The 6,147-nt window shown below is 36.8% G+C and overlaps 2 long non-coding RNA genes across 7 annotated transcripts in view; one reads left to right on the top strand and one right to left on the bottom strand.

Moving 5' to 3' along the window:
- Positions 1 to 6,147, bottom strand: part of LOC143661447 (uncharacterized) — a 49,331-nt gene that overhangs the window by 42,217 nt on the left and 967 nt on the right. For 2 of the 3 annotated variants that reach the window (XR_013164599.1, XR_013164600.1), the window contains exons 2-4: positions 5,335 to 5,426; positions 1,030 to 1,182; positions 192 to 393 (exon numbers count right to left, since the gene is read on the bottom strand). This is a non-coding gene — a long non-coding RNA (uncharacterized LOC143661447). Of the gene's footprint in view, positions 1 to 191; positions 394 to 1,029; positions 1,183 to 5,334; positions 5,427 to 6,147 lie in introns of those variants that run through there. The other variant, XR_013164601.1, reaches the window with a different exon arrangement.
- The window catches only part of LOC143661448 (uncharacterized), a 101,492-nt gene continuing 98,040 nt past the window's right edge, over positions 2,696 to 6,147 (top strand). For 3 of the 4 annotated variants that reach the window (XR_013164603.1, XR_013164605.1, XR_013164602.1), the window contains exon 1: positions 2,696 to 2,895. This is a non-coding gene — a long non-coding RNA (uncharacterized LOC143661448). The remainder of the gene's footprint in view (positions 2,896 to 6,147) is intronic. The other variant, XR_013164604.1, reaches the window with a different exon arrangement.

Genomic DNA, 6,147 nt, shown 5'->3' with positions numbered 1-6,147 from the left:
GCAGCTTGGGGAACCACCAGTCCAAGGTTCCCAGCTGGCGTGGGAAGCCACATGTGTGGAAGGGGCTCCGGTCGCCGCGGCTTGGGGAACCCGATCCAAAGCTCCCAGCCAGCCCGGGGAAGGAGGGAGGGAGGGGCTCCGGCCGCCAGCCACCTCAGCCTGGGGAAGCGCGCGCCGCTCTGGGACCTCACCGCGGCAGAGTCTCTTAGCCGGTCCAGCCATTCTGGAATGGGGTACGCTGTGTGTCTGGTCTTTGTCATGGCTCTGGGAGCTGTTCTGTACTGTTTCTAGTTCTTTAGTAGTTGTTCTGGAGGAGGAACTAAGACCCACGTGCCTTACTAAGCCGCCATCTTCTCCAGAAGTCTTTTTTCTTTCATTCTTTCTTTCTTATTTCTTAAACATAACAACATACAAACATGAACATTCTTACCATATGATCATTCCATTCTTGATATATAATCAATAATTTACAATATCATCACATAGTTGTATATTCATCATCATCACTATCATTTCTTAGGACATTTGCACCAATTTGGAAAAAAAAATAAAGAAAACGGAAAAAAATTCATGCATACTATACCCCTTACCCCTCCCTTTCATTGATCACTAGCATTTCAATCTACTAAATTTATTTTAACATTTGTTCCCTCTATTGTTTATTATTTTTTTATTTTTTTAATTAAAAAATATTAACTAACACAACATTTAGAAATCATTCTGTTCATCTATTTTTATTCCATATGTTCTACTTGTGTGTTGACAAAGTAGATAAAAGGAGCATAACACACAAGGTTTTCACAATCACACAGTCACACTGTGATAACTATATCATTATACAGTCATCATCAAGGAACGTGGCTACTGGAACACAGCTCTACATTTTCAGGCAGTTCCCTCCAGCCTCTCCAATATACCTTAATTAAAAAGGTGATATCTATATAATCCATAAGAATAACCTCCAGGATAACCTCTTGACTGTGGTTGGAATCTCTCAGCCATTGTCACTTTGTCTCATTTCACTCTTACCCCTTTTGGTCGAGAGGATTTTCTCTATCCCTTGATGCTGGGTCTCTGCTCATTCTAGGGTTTCTCTCAATCCCTTGATGCTGAGTCCGAGTTCCTTCTCAGATTTCTGTCCCACGTTGCCAGGAAGGTCCACACCCCTGGAAGTCATGTCCCCTGTAGACGGGGGTGGGGGTGGTGAGTTTGCTTGTTGTGTTGGCTGGTGAGAGAGGCCACATCTGAGCAACAAAAGAGGTTTTCTTGAGGGTGACTCTTAGGCCTAATTTTAAGTAGGCTTGACCTATCCTTTGTAGGGTTAAGTTTCATATGAACAAACCCCAAGACTGGGGGCTCAGCCTATAGCTTTGGTTGTCCACACTGCTTGTTCTACTTAATAATGTATTTTGATTAACAGAAGTTCTTACTGTAAAATCCAATTTATCCATTTTTATTTAGTGGTTAGTGATTTTTGGATTCTGTTTAAGAAATATTTGCTAACTCTAAGATCATGAGGATATTCTCTTGTGTATTCTTCTAAAAGCTTAGCTGTTTAGGTTGATGATTCACCTAAAATTAATTTTTGTGCATAGTGTTAGGGATCAAGGCTCATTTTTTTCTTCTATCTCCATTTATTGAAAAAATCATCCTTTCCCCAAATTGGAAAGGAATAAGTAAAACTTTTATTTTTAGATAACATGATAGTATATAAAAAAAATCCTTAAAAAATCCACATCAAAGCAACTAGAACTAATAAAAGAATTCAGCAAAGTGGCAATATACAAATTAACCCCAGAAATCAGGAGTGTTTCTATACCCTAGTAATAAACAATCTGAAGCAAAAATTAAAAGAAAAAAAGACCCTCCATTTACAAAAGCAACTAAGAGAACCAAACATCTAAAACAACTGAATTAAACTGAGCATTCAAATATCAACCCTCATATTTATGGCCTACTGATTTCTTTCTTTCTTTTTTTGTATGATGGTTGTACATTTCATTCTTTTTCCATGTGAGTATCCCATTATTGCAGCACCATTTGTTGAATTTTTTGTTGGTTTGTTTGGGAAGTGCATGGGCTGGGAATCAAACCTGGGTCTCCTGCATGGCAGGTGAGAATTCTACCACTGAAATACCCTCGCACCCCTGGCCTATTGAGTTTTGACAAGGGTGTCAAGTTCACTCAGTTAGGAAAGAAAAGTCTCTGCAAAAAATGGTGCTGGAAAACTGGGTGTCCATATGCAAAAGAATGAAGGTGGACGCCTAGTTCACACTATATACAAAAATCAACTCCAAATGGATCAAAGACCTAAATATAAGAATCAACTATAAAATTCCTAAGAGAAGACATTGGGAAGCATCTTCAGGACTTTGTGTTAGGCAATGGTTTCTTAGACTTTACACCTAAAGCACAAGCAACTAAAGAAGAAAAGATAAATGGGAACTCATTGAAATTATCATGAAAGTAAAATGACAATTTATACAATGGGAGAAAATATTTGGAAATTACATATCTAATAACAGTTAAAATCCAGGATATATAAAGAAATCCTCCAATTCAACAACAAAAAGACAAACAACTTACTTATAAAATAGGCAAAAGACTTATGTAAACTTGAATAGACATTTCTCCAAAGAGGATCTACAAATGTCAAAAAAAAGCATATGAAAAAATGCTCAACATCATTAGCAACTAGGGAAATGCAAATCAGACCACACTGTGACATCATTTCATACCCTCTAGAATGGCAACTATTAAAAAACAATGGATCCAGGGGTGAAAGTCTCTCTGGCAACGTGGGACATGACTCCAAAGGATGAGCCTGGTCCTGGCACCATGGAATTGACAGTGCCTTCCTGATCAAAAAGAGGAAAAGAATGGTAACAAAATAAGGTATCAGTGGCTAAGAGAGTTCAAGTAGAGTCAAGAGACTATTGTGGAGGCTACTCTTAACCAAGCTTTAGCTAGGTATTGCTAATTACCAGTTTGCCAATCCCCAACCAAAACCATTCCTGTTAACCTTAAAGAACCCTAGGGCTCTATCTGAGATTCGACAAAAGTTTCACATACTAAGATTACTTTATAGAAACCTACAACCTCTAGATGGGTTCCTAGGCCAGATAAGTCCTGAAACCCAAAGGGCCACCCACCTTCTTCAAGAACATCAACTGGTTCCATCCCCCTATCCCATATCAGCAACACCCTTTTCCAAAATGAAAAAGTTATAATGGGTAGAGCCCAAATACCCCTCAAGACTGGGAGAAAGATCAATGGAGGACTACTAGAGAAGACAGGATTTAATAAAGGAATATGGCTGCTGAATCATACTGATATTTCTTTTAGTCTCCAGCATCTTGGTGCAGCTAGAAGGAAAACCTACAATTGTGGAACAGTAACCTATACCAAACTCTGAAACTTGTTCTATGACTACTTGTTACAATGTACTTTGAAATTTATTGTTTTTGTATATATGTTACATTTCATAATAAAAATGTTTTTTTAAGAATCTACAGAAAATTACAAGTGTCAGAGAAGATGTGGACGATCAGGAACATACATTTGTTGTTAGTGGGAATGTAAAAATGGTGCAACCACTGTGGAAGACAGTTTGGTGTTTTCTCCAAAAGTATAGTATTGAATTACCATATGATCCAGCAATCCCACTACCAGATATATACCTAAAAGAATTGAAAGCAGGACTTGAACAGACATTTGCACATTTATGTTCATAGTGGCATTATTCACAATAGCCAAAAGAGAGAAGCAACCCAAGTGGCCATCAACTGATGAATGGATAAACAAAATGTGCTAAATACACACAATGGAGAATTATTTAGTCATAAAAAGGAATAAAGTTCTGATACGTAGACAACATGGTTGGACCCTGAAGCCATCATGTTGAGTGAAATAAGCCAGACACAAAAGGACATGTTTGGGAAGATGGAAAAGTTTGGGTAACTCATGGTGGTGATGAGAGTTGAACACTGTGAATGTAATTAACAGCACTGAAACATATACTTGAATGTGGTTAAAAGGATAAATTTTAAGTTATATATATATTATGAGACTAAAAATGTGAAACAATATATCCATAGGGCTATTTAACACAAATAGTGAACCTGGAGTAAACTATGCACTACAGTTAATAGTACAGTCATAAAAATGTTCTCTTATCAATTGCAGCAAATGTACCACACTAATGCAAGGTGCTAATAATAGGGAACTTTCTATTTATGCATGAATTTTGTGTAAATCTACTACTTCTTTAAAATAAGTCCAGTTGGACAAAATTCTAATAAAAATGGTGCCTAACATTAAACAACAAAAAGTTGGGATATTTACTAAAAAAATGAATGGAGAGATTTGAAATACAATACAGCAATAAAACAACCTACAACTATAGTTATATAGATAATTTCAAAAGCAGAATGATAATTGAGAGCCACTCACACAGGAGTATGTGATACATGACTCTATTTATAAAGCAACAAAGTAGGACAAAATCCGAACTCCATGGTGTCATAAAGCCAGGATAGTGGTTTTGCAGAGGGAGAGGATAGAAACTAGAGCGACTCTGGGGCACTGGTAATTGTTTCATTTCTTGATCTGTGTGCTGCCTGCATGGTCTCATTTTAAAAACCAGGTAAAATTCTTCCTTGACTTGCCAACTCTCTATTGCTGTCTTAACCAGAGCTATTACACTCTGTCCCTACACTGACACTGAAATTGGTCTCACCAAGATCAGTGACAACCTGATTGCAAATTTAGTAGGCCACCATTTCTTGGCCCTTATTTTACTTAGCTGCACAAAACTCTTGACCACTCATCTTTAAATGCTTTCTTCAGTGACACCACATCCTCCTGTTCTTCTTTCATTACTTATACCTTAAACTCTGATTTCCCCTCTACTCCTTTACTCCTTCCTCCACATCTCTGTGGACAATTTAATATATTCTTATATCAGAAATATCTGTTTACTAAGGACTCTAAACTATTTCTGGTTCAAATTTATCTCCTGAGAGTTGGATAGTTCTCTAACTACAACAGATGATCTTAATTTGGATTAATTTACATAGTATTTGAGTGCCTACTAAATGCCAAGCACCACATTAGGTACTAAAGTTTCTCACTGGAATATCAAATTCAATGTATTCAAACTCCCAAATCTATATAGACCAAATCTGGTCTTCCTCTAGAATTCTTCCTGAGTATTTACGAACCACCTTCCACTAGAAGACAAAACCTCTCAGGTACCTTTTACTTGTTCCCCTGTGACCATAACTATTCAAGTCTGTTGACTTTACATCTGAAAAATAACTCTAATGTACTTACATTTCTCTCAGTCTCAACTGCTATTCACTGAATTCATTCATATTTAATTTTATATGCCTTCTGACATGGCAGCTGGCTTCTTCCAGAGTTATCTGAAAGAGAGAACATACTTAAGATGGAAGCTGCAATCTTTTTGTGACATCACCTTTGCCATATTCTATTGGTCACACTGAGCAACCCTGATAAAATGTTGGAAGGAACTATAAAAAGATCTGAATTCCAGGAGGAAGAGATCACTGGGACTCATATTGGAGCTTGGCTAGTACAACTGCCATCATAATTTGAGGGGTTGTATATTTAATTTGATGATTGAAACATTAAGTACTGCTTTGAAATTTATGTAGACCTTGCAGATTTCTTTGGAGTGTTCACTAATCAATTCATCATTCAAAAGAATTGACCATATATAAAATTAAATATGAATGAATTCAGTGAATAGCAGTTGAGACTGAGAGAAATATAAGCATATTAGAGTTATTTTTCAGATGTAAAGTCAACAGACTTGAATAGTTATGGTCAAAGAGGGACAAGTAAAAGGTACCTGAGAGGTTTTGTCTTCTAGTGGAAGGTGGTTCGTAAATACTCAGGAAGAATTCTAGAGGAAGACCAGATTTGGCCTGTATAGATTTGGGAGTTTGAATACATTGAATTTGATATCCCAGTGAGAAACTTTAGTACCTAACATGGTGCTTGGCATTTAGTAATACCAATTTTACAGTGATCTGGAAATTTCTCTTTCAAGCCATAAATTATATTATATTACAATTACTTCTGTTATTAGGAAAAATAAAACAAGAATACCATACATTTCTT

Source organism: Tamandua tetradactyla, chromosome 17, assembly GCF_023851605.1.
Source record: "Tamandua tetradactyla isolate mTamTet1 chromosome 17, mTamTet1.pri, whole genome shotgun sequence".
Classification (NCBI taxonomy): Eukaryota; Metazoa; Chordata; class Mammalia; order Pilosa; family Myrmecophagidae; genus Tamandua; species Tamandua tetradactyla.
The sequence above is the reverse complement of the archived record's forward strand: the minus strand, read 5'-3'. Positions and strand labels throughout refer to the sequence as shown.